Below are 21,757 nucleotides of genomic sequence, written 5' to 3'. Positions count from 1 at the left end.
ACAAAATGGACTTTTAATTGTCCACAGTTGTTGTAAGAGGAGTATGGCCAGGAGGTCAGCAAGGTCCACCATTCTCCCCTGATTACTTTGTCACGTTACGTAGGTCATTAGCTCTTCAGAGGCATCTGTCAGCCATGTTTTTGGTGAGTGACCATAGAAGCCGTCTATATAGACATTAGCTACTCAGATAGATGGTACAGGAGGTAAATAACAATACAACAAACCCCACTGAAGCTAAACTATGTGCAAAGCAATACTTATTTTAAGCTAAAAAATCCGTGTTTTATTTTCCTCCAGGAACAAATGTCATATGTCAAACTTCCTTCCTGTTCTAGAGTATATGAGGCTGATTCTGAGTCGCACGCACAGTGGAGGTCATTCAGGTGTTATTTCCTGTACTTTGCGCATGCGCAGGACCAGTCCTGCGCAAACGGGTCTTGAGACTGTCGGTGACTGACAGTCTGATGCCCTTTTTGGGGGCGGCGACAGGCTCCGTTTGGAAAAATGGAGGTGTGTTGCCTTCGTTTAGGGGCTGGGAAGAAGCCAGGGATCTCCGTCGCAGGACAAAGATTTCCTGGCCTCTGTGATGGGCGGCTTGCACGGCACCAGGGGAGCCACATGCTGCCCGATGGTCGGTGCCCTGATCCAATGCTCGGATCACTAGTGCAGCAGGAGGCGTCTGCATGTAATAGAAGCCTTCTGCTGCATTTACATACAGCGCTATCCAAGGAAGCAGCAGTAATAGCAAACCTGACCACACCTGAATGACCCCCAGTGGCTGTAGCTGCAGAAGCCTGATTTACGACCTTATGCTAATTTGAGAATTTGTATGGACAATTCAGGAGTTTGTGAGTCTGCAAGCTGAAAGTCGCACCACCCTCTGATTTTATGCCAGCTGCAGCAACCACCATTAGTATCAGCACTAAGTTGTACCAGCCCCATGCTAGGTGTAAAGGGGGGTACTCACGGAGCGATAATCTAAGCAATCTGATTAGATTGCTTAGATTTTAAGCATGATCGCTCCGTGTGTAGCCCCTACAGCGATAGCGATGCGCAGCCCCGCACATCGCTATCGCTGGTGCTAGATTGGCCTGCCATGCAGGCCAATCTAGCAGGTCACACATTTCACCCGCTGGGTGAAATGAGAGCCCCCCCCCCCCGTCTCCCCCCGCACGCTCAGCACACATCTCTCCCACATCTGCCCGTGAATACGGGCCTTAAGATCTGTCAGAAACAGGCTTCCCTTCCCCAAATCCACAACTCAGCATCGCACAGGCCACTGACACTGCCATTTGGTACGGTGGTTCAAGTGCTTGCAGTGTTGTGGCCCCAAAACATCTGATTTCATAGAAAGATAGATCCGGCCAAGTACCTTCCAACTCAGAATAGGACGGAGCTAGCAAAAATGAGTAAATTGCATACGCGCTGTTTGCAGTTTGTATCTGCATACTGGAATAGAGATCATCTTGCAAGTCCAAGGGGTGTGGTATAGAAGATCTACATGCATTAGGTCTACAGTCATTCGGTCGTCAGGCACTAGGTTGACATGGACAAAAGTTCGACATATGAAAGGTCAACAGTGGAAAATGTCGACAGGTACAGATGGTTGCCAGGTTCGAAAGGTTGACATTACAATTATTGACACAAAAAATGGCCAACAAACCTTTTTTTTGTATTTTTGGGGTAAGTGTGATAGTTTTGGCATCTGGGACCACCAGTTGTTGGAACGCTTTGCCTGCCACACTTCGGGCAAGGTGTCTCTCGCTGCTCCCCTCGCCACAAGGTTACTAAAGGTTATGTTTTGTGACATGGATAGTCATGAAGGAAAAAGTAAAAAACATGACCCCCCCCCCAAAAAAAAACCCCATGTGTTAACCATATGTGTGTTGACCATATGAACTGGTCAACCTTTTAGGACCTGTCAACATTGCCGACGTTTCATATGTTGACCTAATGTATGTCGACCAATAGTCCTAATCCTAAATTCAAGGCCCGTTTGCATCTGTACAGGACACAGAGCTCACTATTGAATGTGACATGTAACAGTTTATTTACAATGCAAGATCACTACTCTCCAATATTATGGTCTACTGTTCACGGGTTCCAAAAATCTAAAATACTACTCAAGAGTTTGTATCTGTTTATGAGAAACAATGTGAGAAATGTACAATAAATTGGAAAGACTGAAGCACGTTTCTGTGCTGGCTAGTTGGGATCACGCAACAGCAGGTGTCTGGGACACTACACTTGTCACTGTATGTTTGCTCTGCTCATTTTGATAGAATGACCCCATTTGCACAGCTTTGATCAGAGAGCTTTTTGTATGGAGAGAAGGCCCTTTTCACCGGGATTAAAGGCACTGTTTTGCCAGGTGTTGTTGAAAATGTTCCTCCCCTTCAACAAGCTGTTTGTCCTACATACTAATCCACTTAGGTAGAAACAAATAATAGCCCAGGATCTGTCCTCTTATAGGCCATCACTTCAGATGGCAGACAGGGCTGCTGAGGTAACTCCTGCCATCCATACAGTGGGCTAAGTGTCAGCAAAAACTTTTTTCCTGGTTATAAATTTCTACATATAAAACTTCCTGACCAGAGTTTGCCTTCCCTGTGTGTGTGACTTCACATCACAGGACACGTGCCATCTGTGGCTCCGTACCCAAAAAGGCTCTATTTTACATAAATAATTAATTAAATAGAGCTCTCAGTGGTGGAGCCCTATGGTCTGTTAATTTAGGCACACTGACCATATGACTGCTTTTAAATAATAAGTGTGTCCATATGCTTGAATAGTAAAACATATAAAATATATCCAAATAAAACATAAAACGTTACATATGGTATTAATGTTAAAAGAGCCATGCTTGGGATGTGTTCTGTTAGATCAAGAGAAAGGACACTGCTCTCTGGCCCTCATTCCGAGTTGTTCGCTCGGTATTTTTCATCGCATCGCAGTGAGAATTCTCTTAGTGCGCATGCGTAATGTTCGCACTGCGCATGCGTCAAGTAACTTTACTAAGAAGAAAGTAATTTTACTCACGGCTTTTTCGTCGCTCCGGAGAACGCATTGTGATTGACAGGAAATGGGTGTTACTGGGCGGATGTACGGCGTTTTAGGGGCGTGTGGCAGGAAACGCTACCGTTTCCGGAAAAAACGCAGGCGTGTCTGGAGAAACGGTGGGAGTGCTTGGGCGAACGCTGGGTGTGTTTATGACGTCAGCCGGGACCGAAAAGCACTGAATTGATCGCACAGGCAGAGTAAGTCTGGAGTTACTCAGAAACTGCTAACTCGGTTTTGATCGCAATATTGCGAATACATCGGTCGCACATTTAAGATGTTTAGATTCACTCCCAGTAGGCGGCGGCTTAGCGTGTGTAACTCTGCTATAATCGCCTTGCGAGCGAACAACTCGGAATGAGGGCCAATGTTCAAAGATTTATCTTCTCTTACTGACTGGTTTCATGCCTTCTTTCTATAGGCTCCCCACCACAGTCTGTAAGTTTCCTGTTTTATCAGTTTCCTTCAGTCTCATGGTGATACCTGAGCAAGTCTGATAGTATTAACTTGTCTGTCTGACCCCACACTCCTGGTACACCATCTATTGTATCAGCTGTCTCCTGTGCACTCTCTGCATTGCTCTCTGCAATACAGTAGCCGACAGTCCAGTTAAAATATTGACTACATAGCCTTCCGTAATTTGCTGGCAGAATATGACCTGTATGACTTGTGGAGAGTTCAGAACCCAACTTCGAGAGATTATACGTATTTCTCTCCAGTGCACAATTCCTACTCTCGCATAGATCTTATTCTTTGCGATAAGTGGACTTTGCAGCACTCAGCACAGGTGGATGTTCTGCCTATTTCCTGGTCCGTTCATGCTCCTCTCCTATGGTCTTGGAATATTTGCCACCAGTTTACCCCCCCCCCCCCCCTCGACCATGGCGCCTATCTGCCCACCTGCTGTCGGACCCTATATCTAAAAAAGCGATTGATGATTACATCTCCCTCTATATGGAAACTAATTCCCCCCTCAGATACTTCTGACACGACTTTCTGGTGTGCCCTTAAGGCAGTTGTGCGAGGCACTGCGATCCAAGCCGGTGCTAGACTCAAACGACAAGCTATCCAACAACAACAAGACTTGGAATCTAAACTTAAGGAGGTTGAAGATAGGAATAAGCTCCACCCCTCTAGGGCCCTACGTAGGGAATTAAAGGATATCCGAGGCCAACTTCAGAAACTCCTTATGAGACGGACCCAGTTTGCTTTAAATAGGTTGAGACAGAAATTTTACCTGACTGGTAATAGACCGGGGAAAATGCTGACTCGCAAGCTCCGTGCTCTCCAGGCTCGTAATAGGATTAGACATATGATTTCTCCTCAGGGTGGTAAAGTGTCCAATCCATATGACATAGCAAATAAATTTGCTAGATATTATAACAAGCTGTACAACCTTTCTTCTGATCCCCTTACTTTTCAACCCACCCCTGATTCTATACAATCCTTCCTAGCTGACGTCAAACTCCCCTTCCTTTCTGCGGAACAGCTCGAGACACTAAATGCCCCATGGACCCCCTCCGAGGTAATTCAAGTAATGAAATCACTCCCGCATAATAAAGCCCCCGGTCCAGATGGCTTCATAAATGAATGTTATGTTTCTCTCTGTGATCAACTATCACCCACCCTGACCTCCTTGTATAATTCAATCTCCTCTCTTGGTGCTTTCCCTACAGAAATGCTGGAGGCTCAGATTATCACTATACCCAAGCCAGGTAAAAACCCAGCGCATTGTCAAAATTATAGGCCCATTGCACTATTGAACGGCGTTATATTAACATTTTTGCCAAACTTGTCGCTTTCCGTTTAAATGTCTTTCTGCCATCTCTCATTGCCTACGACCAAGTTGGGTTTGTGCCTGGTAGACAGGCATCTGACAATACCCGTAGGGTTTTTGACTTGATTGATATTGTTCCCTCTAACACTGGCCTTCTCCTGCTCTCTTTAGATGCAGAGAAGGCATTTGATAGACTGAACTGACAATATATGTCCTCGGTTCTAGACAAGTTTGGTTTTAGTGGCCATATTCTTTCTTCGGTTTTATCTCTATATAGCTCCCCCTCTGCACGGGTATTTAGTAACGGTTTCCTCTCCGATGCATTTCCTATTACGAATGGAACCCGACAGGGTTGCCCTCTATCACCCTTAATATTTACGTTGGGCATAGAACCCCTTGCTGAGAAGATTAGGATGTCAGGGGGCTTCCCGGGGGTGACTATTGGCACTACTAATCACAAGTTGTGCCTCTTTGCGGACGACGTCCTTCTGTTTGCCACGGACCCGCTAACCTCCCTTCCTTGTTTGCATGCTATCTTGGGACAGTATAGTGAAGCTTCCTTTTATAAAATTAATACAACAAAGATAGATGCTCTCCCCATTAATATCCCAGCTCCCATAGTGTCCACCCTTCAATCACAATATCCATATAACTGGCGTTCGGCTTCAATTCAGTATTTGGGGATCCAAATTCCACCTTCTACGGCCTCTGTTTTTGATGTTAACTTACCTCCACTCATTAATAGTTTGTTAGACCTGACTAAGTCCTGGCTATCTTATGATATTTCGTGGATTGGCCGCCTAGCAGCCTTCAAAATGACTCTCTTACCTAAACTCATGTACTTATACAGAACCATACCTTTTCTTTTCCCTAAAACGTACCTTGATAGATGTCATGCTATAATGCTACGCTATGTCTGGAAGGCACGGCCACCCCGATTGGCTCGGTCCAAAATGATTCTCCCTCGTAGAAAGGGAGGGCTAGATATGCCTGACCTGGTCCTTTACCAGGAGGCATGTGTGCTGGCCCAGTTTAAATACTGGTTGAGTGGGGCGCCTGTAGTGGGATGGGTATCTCTTGAACGTACTGGGAGTTTGGACCTTCCCTTAGAAGACCTTTTTAAGATACAGCCAAACTCTAGACCCCGCTTATTGTCCCTCCTCCCCGCCACTAAAACATCTTTACAAATATGGGATAAATTGGTGACTCGCCTGCCTGGACATCAATTTCCATATTCTACTATCTCACTACGAGCCATAGCTAAATGAATCCCTAATTTAAATCTCTCTACCTGGTTTGTTTGTGGTTTGACTGTCTTGGGGGACCTTATGGATGGTAATGTTATGCTATCGTTTTCTCAACTCCAGTCTCGATATAATCTCCCCAGTGGAGAATTATTGCATTATTTCCAAATTCACCACTGGCACAAAGGTTTGCCTAGACAGGTGGCTCCCTCGAACCCGTTATCCCAGGTTGTCTTAACACGTGTATCTCTGTGTGACTCTAGAGGGGACATCTCATTTTGGTACAGGACGCTTATCAGCATGCTTACTTCTACTAAGTCTAATGCGCAGCTGAAATGGGAACAAGACTTGGATCTTCCCCTATCTGAAGCCCAATGGGAACAATTTTTTTTTTCTTCTTACCGAATGTCCAAGTGCTTGAATCACACGGAGATGCATATCAAACTCCTTAATAGACTATATTTAACACCGGATAGGCTACACTCATTCTGGCAGTCTTGATCCAAATATTGCTGGCGTAACTGTGGGGAAATAGGCCATATTTTCCATATTTTCTGGTCCTGTCCTTCCCTTCGACATTTCTGGAGCGAGATATTTGCTTTGATTAATTCGGTCTTACACCTGTCCCTCACCCCCTCTCCGGCTATGGCCCTGCTCCACATTTTTCCTGCTGAGATACCACCTCATCAGAGATTTGTATAGCTGCCAGGGCTGCATTGGCCCAAAGTTGGAAACAAGCTTCTTCCCCTCCTCTATCACTAGTCACCAACAAAATTCAATTCCATTTTACTATGGAAACTGAGTTCATGCCTTACTCTTCTGCGGCCTCCTCCCCAATGGTGAAATGGAGAGCATGGCATGACTACGTCACTGCTGGAGGGGGTGTTTCGCCTTCCCCCTAACTGACTCAGCTTATACTTCCGCTCTGTGCATCGGCTGTGCCTTACTAGCCCTGTGTCTATTATTGATTATCTGTTTATTGATATGTTTTCATGTTTGACCCGTGTTTATCTTTATCTGTATCTTTTTCCAAGATGACTTTGTATTTTTCCTATTGTATCTATATTGGATTGCTATATTTAACTTCTGACAATTTTGATATTTGCATGTTTACATCCCGTTCCCTTGGTTCTTTGTACCCCCCCCCCCCCCCTTCCTTCTTTCTTGAAGTACCCCTTCCCCTTGCAAAAAGAAAACTTGTTTTCACTAAAAACTATTGATGAAAAAAAAAAATATGGACTACAAAATACTAATTTCCTGAGCCCTTGTTTTCACATTATGGTTAAATTTCACTTACTGTAGGTATTCTGGTAACTGGGTAATATTGTGGGGTGGATGTGGAACCACAGCCGCTAATGATTTGAATTGGTTAATGACACTGGTGTCTAAGATGGAATTACAAATATATGTCGTAGCCTCGTTTCATGAAATGCCTCACATTGAATTACTGAAATAATTTATATCTATATCTATCTATATCTATCTATATATATATATATATATATATATATATATATATATATATACACCAGACTACAATATTTCAGTATTATATATACACATCTATATATTGCAGTATAGTGTTCCAGTAGCCCAGCACTTCACTTATAACATTATGTGCTCCTATGCCCTCTGGATATCGATGGATATGGAGATAAAACAGACAAGGTGAATGACAAAGAGTCAAGTGAGGTCCGAAATCTCAACTGTATGCTATAATGCTCCGAGTACCTCTGTCTACTTTCTCTGTCTCTCTGTAGAGTTTATTTAATGCTAAGATTGATTGCGCTGACATAAAAGTTTAGCCTGATGCAAAGGGGGAATAGGTTTTACATTTTCTGCTGCCAACAATTCTTAGTTTGACTATTCTAGCGCCTGCATGAGAAAACTGTCAGACTATGACATTACAGGTGTGGTATGGAAGGTAGATAGTAACTAGGTCGACAGGTTCTTTAGGTCGACAGGTCAAAAGGTCGACATGAGTTTTTTTGGTGTCGTTTTCATCGTAGAGTGCCCGGGAACCCCAATTAGTGCACCGTGTCCCCTCACATGGCTCGCTTCGTTCGCCATGCTTCGGGCAAGGTGCCTCGCTCCGCTACCGCTTCGCTCGGCACAGATTACCATTCCAATCGTAGTCCACGTGGATCGTTAAGTATGAAAAGGTTCAAAAAAAGAAAAAATCATGAAAAACTCATGTTGACCTTTTGACCTAGATCATGTCGACCTACAGATCCTGTCGACCTAGAAACCCTGTTGACCTAGTTACTTTCGACCTAGACACTGTTGACCTAGTTACTGTCGACCTAGAGACCGGATCCCGACATTTCAATGGGGGTAAAAAAGGTGTGTGTACCCCTTTAAGCTGGTTGCCCAGTGCCGTTAGGAAAATGTGATTGCATTTAACATGTGGGGATAACCTGCGCTAGTACTTAAAGTCAGGAGATGGGGATCAATGGAGACATAGAAGAATAAAGCAGACAGCACTCAAAAAGCGCCACTGTCTGACCAGAGGTACAAGCGCAAGCATGTAGTGACTTAGGAACTAATAGGTCCCCCATACGTGTTTACATGCTGTTAATAGCATTTGTAATGCTTTTAGCGCTGCAGAGAGGCTGAGAAATATAAAAGTGGTTTTGTTTAAAATAAATAAATACAATATGTCAGGTTATCTTATTAACAAACCTGTAATATGATATAAATGTGATGGCATCTAATTTATTATTTGATGAATGTCCTTATTACTATTAATAATAATTATTGTTATACTTAATTATATTCCTGTCAACATAAATGTGTATTTGTTTTTTTTCTGTTGAAGCTAGAGATAGACAGCGGTGTTGGACACTATGCACTTAACAAACAGCCCCAAGGACTAGGCTGTATCTGCATAACAGTAGCAATCAAATAGAATAATGTAAACACAACTTCAAATGTTTTCAGGTTCTCGGTTTAACAGTGATTGAGAGCCAAACAGCCCCACCTATTAAAGCCTTTCATGTTATCAAGAGAGGTCGAGCCCAAGGTCACTCACTGTGACCCCCAATAGGCCAGGCCATTGCACGAGTGACATATGGACTGCTGCAATTATCCGCAACCTAACACCTAAATTGTTAGTTTGTGTTATTGTGTTACTTTTGTCAGGGTGCTGTGATTTACTGAAGTCATCCCCTGGAGGGTCCAGTGCACAACAGGGTTTAAACATTGTAACATATAGTTTTAAATTAACTTTTTATCAATGTAGGAGACAATAAAGACAAGCAGAAAGAAGAAATTTCAGATTCAGTGCGCACTAGACTGAAGTGCAGCTACACAAATACACAAGTGTGTAATCCACCAAACACACAAGAGATAGATACAAAAAACAAATTGGGCATTTTAAGGGGGGTAAGGCCAGTACTCACTGGCCGATGGCAGAGAGATGTGTGCTGAGCGAACCGCTCAGCACACATCTCTCCCGGCGCTCAGCACAGCGCGATCTGTGCTGAGCGCGCGGGGGGAGACGGGGGGGGCCGCTCACTTCACCCAGCGGGTGAAGTGAGCGACCCGCTAGATTGGCCTGCATGCAGGCCAATCTAGCAGCAGCGATAGCGATGCGCGGGGCTGCGCATCGCTATCGCTGAGGGGACTACACACGGAGCGATCGTGCTTAAAATCTAAGCAATCTAGTCAGATTGCTTAGATTTTAAGCAGCGATCGCTCCGTGAGTACAGGGGGGTACTCACGGAGCGATATTCTAAGCAATCTGACTAGATTGCTTAGAATATCGGCAGGATCGCTCCGTGTGTAGCCCCCTCGGCGATAGCGATGCGCGGCCCCGCACATCGCTATCGCCGCTGCTAGATTGGCCTGCATGCAGGCCAATCTAGCGGGTCGCTCACTTCACCCGCTGGGTGAAGTGAGCGGCCCCCCCGTCTCCCCCCGCACGCTCAGCACAGATCGCGCTGTGCTGAGCGGCAGGAGAGATGTGTGCTGAGCGGTTCGCTCAGCACGCATCTCTCCTTGATCGGCCCGTGAGTACCACAGAGTGTTTTAATTAAGACTGTATAATTAGAAATGTGGATTTTTATTTAATTTATGCCAAACAATGTTTTTGTACAATTTTGGATCTGACTATCAGGAAATCAACTGATGGGGCTAATTGCAATTACAAACTGAAGCTAGTACCACTATCATTTATTTATGTAGCACCAACATTTACGCAGCGCTGTACAACCAAATAATATTTATTCATATTCCATATATTACATGCAAAATACCATAAATAACACAGCAGTTTCTACAATATTTAGTGACTTCTAGGATTAAATACCTAGTTTGATCATGTTTGGTTCCAACACAAGGATACCCAATGCTGTGGTTTTGTTTCAATTATTATTTAATCTTTTCGCAACTTGGCTTGAGCAGCCATCAATGAAAGGCTATTCCTCAAAATGCAGCATTAAAAACCAAACAGAATGTCGAGAGATTTCCTGTTCGGTTTGTTTAAGGGTTAAATGCTTATAAACCAGTGAAATACTTGCAATGACACCAATTGTTTGAGGAACGCTTTTTCTTTTTGGATTATATGCCAATAGAACCTGATTCACGGAGGACACCAACTGTGGGATTTAATCCCAGGACATAAGGTGTGAGTACAGTGGTCCATCAGTTACTAGGGTACCCACACAAAGCTTGTGAACTTGGATAGGACAGAGCTAACACCATGCAGACTTCAGATATAGATTTCAAAAGTAGAAAAAGGAGAAACGTTAAAGGGATTTCTTGTACCCTGCTGCTGCTCGATCTGACGGAGACCACTGTATCCCACGCTCCGAGCAGCAGGCTAGTGCCCTCCCAACAGCCTTTCATGAGATCAGAGCATCGTCTTGTCCCGTCAGCCACCACCATTCCCTGACTTACCATGGAAAATCTGGGGCTTAAAAACCTTCTGGGAAAAAAAATTATGTTTAGATATACAGCACTGGATAAAATTAGTGTGACAAAATAAATTATAGTTTTGATTACATCTGATCTTTAGTTAAGATGCCTTTGCTTTACAGCCTGCAGGTGGCGCTGTTCTTTATGAGATCAACAAAGAGGTTTAGTCACCGACTCAAAGCTTGGTAAAAACAGATAACAGCTGGTAAGCCATAGCTAGTGTGACTTTAAAATATTTATAACTAAGAGAATTTGTAGAAAATGTGTTAGTACTGTATATGATAAACTCTGGCGTCAAGAGGTTCTTTTTTTGGTTTCTATAAAACTTGTAATCTGTTCCAAGCTGTATTTATATCATTCAGTAGGTGACATTTCAGAAAACTGGTCCCCAGTAAAAACGTTGCTATAATGGATAACAATTAGACATTATTATATGATAGATTTCCCCAAAATATTTAATTCAGTTATCTATATCAGTTCCTGTACACTTCTGAAAACATAACATGCTTTGTTTTGATCTGGAGTGCCGAGATATCCACAACAGGGCACTTGTTTGTGGAGGAGCTGATGTTTGCACCTCCTTGGAGCTGAGTGAAGACGTTCCTCATGAAGTAACAGGTGTGTCCAGTTTTATCTGCAGCACAAATGCATGTGATTGTGCAAAGCAAGATTATAGAAAAGGAAAAATGGGGTGGAAAGATATATATATATATTTTTTTGACAGATATAGCCTCTGTAGAGGGGGACACAGTCATCTCCACAGTTTTCCTGGAGCTGGTTGGTTGTTACTTTATCTCCATCCACTTTATCTCTCCCCAAGGCTTCGTACATAGACCCCAAAGTGCTTATGCCATGCTAATCAATTGTAAAATGAAGTGGCCAGAGTTATACAAATAGTAAACTTATCTATATCTGTAACTTTATTAGGTCTGTTTTATGAGCAATTCTGGAAAACTTTTCACCTCAGCCTCTAAGATGGGGGTGGGATAAGGTAAATTGTGCCAGTAGGCTTCACTCCTCATGACATAATGTCATGGTTCATGGGTGTATGGGGACGGAGGCAAAATGACACCTGAGGATCATAGCATTATGAGCGAGCGAGGCAACGATTGTGATCAGTCAGGAGGAGTTTCTAGGTACTCCCTGTGTGCGCTATTGATAAGCATATCGATGTATACTTGTGGGTCTTCCTGAGACACAATTACGCAAACATGCTCTTACTTGGGCAACGTTCAACTCTGACTAGCCTCCCCAGTATGGCCCCTATAGTTGTAAGTAGCTACAAGTGTAAGATGACATACGGTGCATGTGCAGCCATCGGTGGCACATGCATCAATGAGACTGACAAAGAGGGATCCAAAATGGTAGACCATTGGTTACTATGGGCTATTGCCATAATCAGATGGTATTAGCTGCAGAAGCATTCCGGTGCTCGGTAAATCTGACTTACATAGCAGCCCCAACATAAACCTATAGGGACTACTTTTGTGGTTGGAAATAGAGATCCTCCCAAAAAATAGCTTTAATAAATAAATATGCCTCTAAAGATGAATAACAATGACATTGTTAGTCTCCAGAATCTGCGTAACATGAGCATGAGGTGTTGAGATTTGTTTTGTTTTTTTTCGACAAAACACATTCTTGAATAGGGCAGAGACAAATGTACTCTTATTTATCTTATGCTTACCACACAATGTACAATCGTGTTGCTAGGCCAGGGTGCACCCTGGTGTCAACAAGGGTGCTGAAGACACACTTGTGTTTACATAAAAAGTGTGAAAATTGGGTACTATTTCAATAAACATCCATCAAAAGGTTAAAAAAAACCTGAACAAAACATAAGGGTAAGATGCCAATATTACATATACTTCAGTGATGTCTGGAGTTCCCAGTGAATTGACAGAATGAATTCTGGTTCAGACAACAAAATGGCTGCTCCCAGCATGAATAGGTAATGGACCTGATCAATAAAAATTCAATATAACATTACCTGTCTTGGGCTGTATTCTGATAGAACACACACATTATGTTCTGTTGTTGCAGTAATGTTTCGGTGAAATACAATGTAACTTAGGCAGTCCTGTGTACATGACTCCCTATGGATGGTTCAGTGATAGACTGATGCACTGATCACCCATCCCCACAACCCTTTATCAAGATATAACCACTAAATCTTTGCGAAAAAATATATTGTGTAAATGATATTGCTAATGTTCTGGATTGTAAAATAAGAAAAAAAAACCTCACCCTTAATACTTTGTTAAAAAAATAATAATTCAACAGCAAGAACCAAGTTCTCTCATTAGGCCTCTTTTTACCTTGGCCTGAATAGCAGGACTGTACATCTTTAGTTCTGCAGGCACAAAAGCATGTCTAATTTTAAGTAAGTTCTTGCAAGCGGACTTAAAATTGATCTACTCATTCAGGTTTCTGCAACTTGCAATTTTGCTTAAAAAAAAAAAAGAAATTCCTTTGATAGGGAGCTTTAAAGAGCAGCCTTTCCCTAATGGCAAGATTTAAAAGAAGTGACCTTTTTGTGGAAAATATCAAAGTACAGAAAAGAGTCTTCTTTTTAAGCGTTGCTGACCTTGTCGGTTGAAACTTTTCCTCCGAATGCAATATTTGATGTTTTTTCCCCATTCTGAATTAGAGAGCTTTCTGTTGCTGTCTGCACAATTGAAGCCCTTACCTGGATATTGCCATGCATGTTTCAAGTCAGTAATAGGCAAAATCCCCTCAGAACCTTTGTGATTGATAATTCCTCCACTTGTCAAATCTATTCTACTGTCAGCATTTACACTTCAATTATCCGGATACCGACATAAGAGTGTAGCTGTACTGCTGTAAAAGGACCACAACTCCCAGAATGCTTACAGGTAATCTAAACCCACAGCTGTTCTCTAAGGAATAATAAGTAAATACTCAGAGGGTCATAAATGAAAGCAGGTGCAAAGGAGAAGTCAGCAGCTACCAAGCCGTTTCTAATGGGGATTTTGATAAGAGGAATCTCTGAAAGTTTTATCAGTATCGCTAAGGGAACAGTTAAGGTATATAATTTTGCAAACTATCCTATCAAAATGTCTTGAATGTAAAAATGTCCTTTTGTGTCCTTATTTTTATTACACAAATAAGTATTTTCTCTTGTTTTCCTAAGAAAGACATACATTTTTTTAAACTTAATTATTGTCAAGGTGATTTGACTCCCTACCCCCACAATAATAAATGACATTATACATATTCTTCACCACTGCCACTGCGTACTGACTGGCATAAGAAGAGGTTGAGAAATGGCAATACAAATAGAGGCGGAACACTGAATTTCCTAGCTTGATAGAAAATGTCAGTAAGACCCAGACACCCCAGACGAGCAGAGCATGTGTAGATCATATTGTCTCCTTTCCCTAAATGTCACGGACTCCCCAAAATTATTTTGGCCACACCCCTTCTTCACAGACACACCATTCAGTGCATTGTGCCATGGCAAGAAGCACCCAGCCCCGCTCAACAGAGTGATCACCCACATCTCCTCTCAGTGAATTTTAAAGCTGGCAACTATGGCATAGGTCCAGCACATGCCCTATGGTAAGTGCTTTCCTCTTTCTTCCACGGTGGTGACAAACCATAAAGTATAGAAAAGACAGACAATCCTAAATCAAGGCAGAGCTTCAATCCACATCTGTTACTTATACCGCTTTCTCATCGCAAATGCCGGGTCGCACCTGGGAATTGAAAAGCGTCCTTCCCGGGTGCGAGCCAATGTTGGACCCTTTCAACTGGCTTCCTGACCTGGCAATATGCCGGGTCGCGTTGCCATCAGCGGCGGGGAGATGAGATCATCTTCATGCCACCTTTGCCTATACTGTGAATGGGTCCCATCGACCTGGCAACCCGTTCACCATGCACCTGACCCGGGATTAAACCAGAGAATATTCCTTCTTTATTCCCACGTTGAGTTACCGAGTCAGATGCCTTGGTAATTTGGGAGTGACCCTTTCACACCGCACAGCGACCTGAGTCAACCCGGCAATATACTGTGTCGATACCGGGTTATGTGTGCGGTGTGAAAGGGGTATTAATCTCTCCTGGGAATAGAATGTATAAATATAATTTACTATAGAGCAATGTTTCCCATCCTTGATCCTCAAGGCACACTAACAGTTAAGGTTTTAAGGATAGCCATACTTGAGAGCAGGCGACTTAATTCACACCTCAGTTATTTTAATTTAACCATCTGTGCTCAAGCATGGATATCACTAAAACCTGGACTGTTAGTGTGTCTTGAGGACCGAGGTTGGGAAACACTGCTACAGAGGTATCACTACATACTGTATGCCACTTATCCCCCTCATCAGTGTGACAAGGGCCTCACATCACTACTCTCAGTCTCTGATGTCCTGACTCCATTACCTTCCCCACATCTTTACATCTGCTCCTGTTACATGCAGACTTGTCGTGTCCGCACTACAAATTATATGAGTGGGAGTGGACAAGTCACAGCCTATCAGCTCATTATCTGCTGAAATACTCTGTGCTTCCAGTTACATTCTATTAGATTGACTACAGGCTGTTCTATCCCCACTAATAGCCAAACTAAGGGGCCCTACACATTTCACGATGCGCCGCCGAGGTGCCCGGCGGCGGGGGGGGGGGGGGGGGGCAGTGACGGGGGGTGAAGTTTCTTCACTCCCCCCGTCACGCGGCTGCATTGAAGTGCAGGCAAATATGGACGAGATCGTCCATATTGGCCTGCATGCACAGCCGACGGGAGACCAGCGATGAACGAGCGCGGGGCCGCGCATCGTTCATCGCTGGAGTCTCCACACTGAAAGATATGAACGAGTTCTCGTTCATTTATGAACGAGATCGTTCATATCTTTCAGAAAATCGGCATGTGTGTAGGGCCTATAAGGACATCTGGAATGAGTGGGAGATGGTTTGCATTGGGTAAAACATCAGATTTCAGAAATGTCCTCCATTATGTTGTCTTCTGTGTCTTATGCACAAGGGGTGTTATAGCTGGAGTATTACTGTACAGTCGCCATTCCTGCTAACAGACAACGGCATACAGAGAGATGATGTTCTCTCCAGGTGTCCACTGAAGACCGTCGCAACCATGGGAGCCAGCTGTAGGCACTTGGCACACCCAATTCCTGTGATTAAGTAGATATTTTTTTCAATCATGGGGCAATATTGAGTACCTCCAAAATAATAATAATAATAATAATAATAATAATAATAATAATAATAATAATAAGATTTTACTCACCGGTAAATCTATTTCTCGTAGTCCGTAGTGGATGCTGGGGACTCCGTAAGGACCATGGGGAATAGCGGGCTCCGCAGGAGACTGGGCACTCTAAAGAAAGATTTAGTACTATCTGGTGTGCACTGGCTCCTCCCTCTATGCCCCTCCTTCAGACCTCAGTTAAGGAAACTGTGCCCGGAAGAGCTGACATTACAAGGAAAGGATTTTGGAATCCAGGGTAAGACTCATACCAGCCACACCAATCACACTGTACAACTTGTGATAAACTTACCCAGTTAACAGTATGAACAACAACTGAGCATCACTCAACCGATGCTACATAACCATAACCCTTTGTTAAGCAAAAACTATATACCAGTATTGCAGAAGAAGTCCGCACTTGGGACGGGCGCCCAGCATCCACTACGGACTACGAGAAATAGATTTACCGGTGAGTAAAATCTTATTTTCTCTAACGTCCTAGTGGATGCTGGGGACTCCGTAAGGACCATGGGGATTATACCAAAGCTCCCAAACGGGCGGGAGAGTGCGGATGACTCTGCAGCACCGAATGGGCAAACACAAGGTCCTCCTCAGCCAGGGTATCAAACTTGTAGAACTTTGCAAATGTGTTTGAACCCGACCAAGTAGCAGCTCGGCAAAGCTGTAATGCCGAGACCCCTCGGGCAGCCGCCCAAGAAGAGCCCACCTTCCTTGTGGAATGGGCTTTCACTGATTTTGGATGCGGCAATCCAGCCGCAGAAAGAGCCTGCTGAATCGTGTTACAGATCCAGCGAGCAATAGCTTGCTTTGAAGCAGGAGCACCCACTTTGTTGGATGCATACAGGATAAACAGCGAGTCAGTCTTCCTGACCCCAGCCGTTCTGGTTACATAATTCTTCAAAGCCCGGACTACGTCAAGCAACTTGGAATCTTCCAAGCCACAAGTAGCCGCAGGCAACTTAATAGGTTGGTTCAAATGAAAAGATGACACCACCTTTTGCAGAAATTGCGGACGAGACCGCAATTCTTCCCTGTCCATCTGGAAAACCAGATAGGGGCTTTTACATGACAAAGCCGTCAATTCTGACACACGCCTAGCCGAAGCTAAGGCCAACAGCATGACCACTTTCCACATGAGATACTTTAGCTCCAAAGTCTTAACTGGCTCAAACCAGTGGGATTTCAGGAAACCCAACACCACGTTAAGATCCCAAAGTGCCACTGGTGATACAAAAGGGCGCTGAATATGCAGCACTCCCTTAACAAACGTCTGAACCTCAGGCAGTGAAGCCAGTTCTCTTTGAAAGAAAATGGATAGGGCCTAAATCTGGACCTGTATGGACCCTAATTTTAGGCCCATAGTCACTCCTGACTGTAGGAAGTGCAGGAATCGACCCAGCTGGAATTCTTCTGTAGGGCCTTCCTGGCCTCACACCAAGCACATATTTTCGCCATATACGGTGATAATGCTTTGCTGTCACGTCCTTCCTAGCCTTTATCAGCGTAGGAATAACTACATCCGGAATGCCTTTTTCCGCTAGGATCCGGTGTTCAACCGCCATGCCGTCAAACGCAGCCGCGGTAAGTCTTGGAATAGACAGGGCCCTTGTTGCAACAGTTCCTGTCTGAGAGGCAGAGGCCATGGGTCCTCTGTGAGCCTTTCTTGCAGTTCCGGGTACCAAGTCCTTCATGGCCAATCCGGAACAATGAGTATTGTTCTCACTCCTCTTTTTCTTACAATTCTCAGCACCTTTGGTATGAGAGGAAGAGGAGGAAACACATAGTCCGACTGGAACACCCACGGTGTTACTAGTGCGTCCACAGCTATCGCCTGAGGGTCCCTTGACCTGGCGCAATACCATTTTAGCTTTTTGTCGAGGCGGGACGCCATCATGCCCACCTGTGGCAGTTCCCGTCGATTTGCAATCTGCGTGAAGACTTCTTGGTGAAGTCCCCACTCTCCCGGGTGGAGGTCGTGCCTGCTGAGGAAGTCTGCTTCCCAGTTGACCACTCCCGGAATGAACACCGCTGACAGTGTGCTTACGTGATTCTCCGCCCAGCGAAGAATTCTGGTGGCTTCTACCATCGCCACCCTGCTCCTTGTGCCGCCTTGGCGGTTTACATGAGCCACTGCGGTGATATTGTCTGACTGGATCAGAACCGGTTGGTCGCGAAGCAGGGTCTCCGCTTGACTTAGGGCGTTGTATATGGCCCTTAGTTCCAGGATATTGATGTGAAGGCAAGTCTCCTGCCTTGACCACAGCCCTTGGAAATTCCTTCCCTGTGTGACTGCCCCCCACCCTCGGAGGCTTGCATCCGTGGTCACCAGGACCCAGTCCTGAATGCCAAATCTGCGACCTTCGAGAAGGTGAGCACTCTGCAGTCACCACAGGAGAGACACCCTTGCTCTGGGGGATAGGGTGATTAACCGATGCATCCGAAGATGTGATCCGGACCACTTGTCCAGTAAGTCCCATTGGAAGGTATGGAACCTGCCGAAGGGAATGGCCTCGTATGATGCCACCCTCCTTCCCAGGACTCGAGTGCAGTGATGCACTGACACCTGTTTTAGTTTTAATAGATTCCTGACCAGTGTCACGAGCTCCTGAGCTCTCTCTATCGGGAGATAAACCTTTTTCTGGTCTGTGTCTAGGATCATGCCTAAGAGAGGCAGATGAGCTGTAAGAACCAACTGCGACTTTGGAATATATAGAATCCAGCCGTGTTGCCGTTTCACTTCCGGATAAAGCGATACGCTGTTCAGCAACTGCTCTCTTGATCTCGCTTTTATGAGGAGATCGTCCAAGTACGTGATAATAGTGACACCTTGCTTCCGCAGGAGCACCGTCATTTCCGCCATTACCTTGGTGAATATTCTCAAGGCCGTGGAGAGACCAAACGGCAACGTTTGAAATTGGTAATGACCATCCCGTACCGCAATTCTGAGGTACGCCTGATGAGGTGGATAAATGGGGACATGAAGGAATGCATCCTTTATGTCCCGAGTCACCATAAAATCTCCCCCTTTCAGGCTTGCAATCACCGCTCTTAGCGATTCCAACTTGAACTTGAACCCTTTCAGGTATATGTTCAGGGATTTTAAATTCAATATGGGTCCGACCGAACCGTCTGGTTTCGGGACTACAACATGGTCGAATAATAACCCCCTCCTTGTTGAAGGAGGGGAACCTTGACCACCACCTGTTGAAGATACAATCTATGAATTGCAGTTAACACTGTTTTCCTCTTGGGGGGAAGCCGGCAGGGCCATCGGTGAGGGGGCATCTTCTCAAAGTCCAGCTTGTATCCCTGAGACACAATATCTATTGCCCAGGATCTAACAGGGAGTGAACCCACTTGTGGCTGAACTTACGAAGTCGTGCCCCCACCGGGCCTAGCTCCGCCTGTGGAGCCCCAGCGACATGCGGTGGATTTTTGTAGAGGCCGGGGAGGACTTCTGTTCCTGGGAACTAGCTGTGTTGTGCAGCTTCTTTCCTCTGCCCCTGCCTCTGGCAAGAAAGGACGCACCTCGGACTTTCTTGTTTCTTTATTCGAAAGGCTGCATTTGATAATGTCGTGCTTTCCTAGGCTGTGCAGGAATATAAGGCAAAATATCAGAATTACCAGCTATAGCTGTGGAGACCAGGTCCGAGAACCCTTCTCCACACAATCCTCAGCCTTCCACATGCCTCTTAAGTCGGCATCATCCGTCCATTGCATATTCTACAGGACACGTCAAGCAGAAATCGACATAGCTTTGACTCTAGGACCCAGTATACTCATGTCTCTTTGGGCATGTTTAATATATATATATACCTATCACTTAAGACAGCATCTTTAATATATACATATTTCTATATATACATATATATATCTATATGCATACTAGGGTCTCAATCTCTGCTGATAAGGTACCTGTCCACGCTGCCACAGCGCTATAAACCCATGTCGACACAATCGCCGGTCTGAGTAGTATACTAGAATGTGCACGCTATCTGCAGGATCCCTGAGAATAGCTAGTGCTACCTTCTGGGCAAACGGGACACCCTAGGGGAAGATTCCCATCACATCCTGGCCCTAGTGGGGAAAGGATACTGCTTGAGAATTCTTTGTGGGAAGCTGCAGTCTCTTGTCTGGAGTTTCCCGCTCTTTTTCCCCATGAGAGGAGGGAAATTCACCTCAGCTTTCTTCCCCTTAACATGTGTTCCCTTGTGTCAGGGACAAATGAGTCATCAGTGATATGCAAATCCTCTTTTATTACAATAATCATATATTGAATACCTTTCAGCCATTTTGGCTGTAACTTTACATTATCGTAGTCGACACTGGAGTCAAACTCCGTGTCGATATTAGTGTTTATTATTTTGGATAGTGAGCATTGTGAGACTCTGAAGGTCTCTGTGACATAGGGACAGACATGGGTAGATTTCCTGTCTGTTCTCTAATCTTTTGTGCAATAAATTCACCTCAGCACTTACACATATCCAAACAGGTGTCGGCGTTGTCGACGGAGACACCCTCTCACACACATATTTGCCCTATCTCCTCCTTAGGGGAGCCTTTTACCTCAGACATGTCGACACACACGTACCGACACACCACACACACAGGGGATGCTCTATTTGAAGACAGTTCCCCCACAAGGCCCTTTGGAGAGACAGAGAGAGAGTATGCCAGCACACACCCCAGCGCTATATGACCCAGGAATCACACAGTAACTTAGTGTTAACCCAGTAGCTGCTGTATATATTATTTCTGCACCAAATTTATATGACCCCCCTTTCTTTTTACCCTCTTCTATTGCAGGGGAGAGCCTGGGGAGCTTCTCTCAGCGGATCTGTGGAGAGAAAATGGCGCTGGTGAGTGCTGAGGAAGAAGGCCCCGCCCCCTCAGCGGCGGGCTTCTGTCCCGTTTCTGTGTAAAAATAATGGCGGGGGCTCGTACATATATACAGTGCCTGACTGTATATATGTATAATTTTGCCAAAAGGTATCTTAATTGCTGCCCAGGGCGCCCCCCCCCCCCCTGCGCCCTACAGTGACCGGAGTGTGCGGTGTGCTGTGGGAGCAATGGCGCACAGCTGCAGTGCTGTGCGCTACCTTAAGTGAAGACAGGAGTCTTCAGCCGCCGATTTCGATGTCTTCATGCTTCTGCTGCTTCTTTTCTTCTGGCTCTGCGAGGGGGACGGCGGCGCGGCTCCGGGAACGGACGATCAAGGTTAGGTACCTGAGTTCGATCCCTCTGGAGCTAATGGTGTCCAGTAGCCTAAGAAGCGCTACCTAGCTGCCGTGAGTAGGTTTGCTTCTCTCCCCTCAGTCCCTCGTAGCAGAGAGTCTGTTGCCAGCAGAAGCTCTCTGAAAATAAAAAACCTAACAAAATACTTTATTTTCTAGCAAGCTCAGGAGAGCCCACTAGGAGCACCCAGCTCTGGCCGGGCACAGATTCTAACTGAGGTCTGGAGGAGGGGCATAGAGGGAGGAGCCAGTGCACACCAGATAGTACTAAATCTTTCTT

This window comes from Pseudophryne corroboree, chromosome 3 (genome assembly GCF_028390025.1).
Source record: "Pseudophryne corroboree isolate aPseCor3 chromosome 3, aPseCor3.hap2, whole genome shotgun sequence".
NCBI classification, from domain to species: domain Eukaryota; kingdom Metazoa; phylum Chordata; class Amphibia; order Anura; family Myobatrachidae; genus Pseudophryne; species Pseudophryne corroboree.
The sequence above is the reverse complement of the archived record's forward strand: the minus strand, read 5'-3'. Positions refer to the sequence as shown.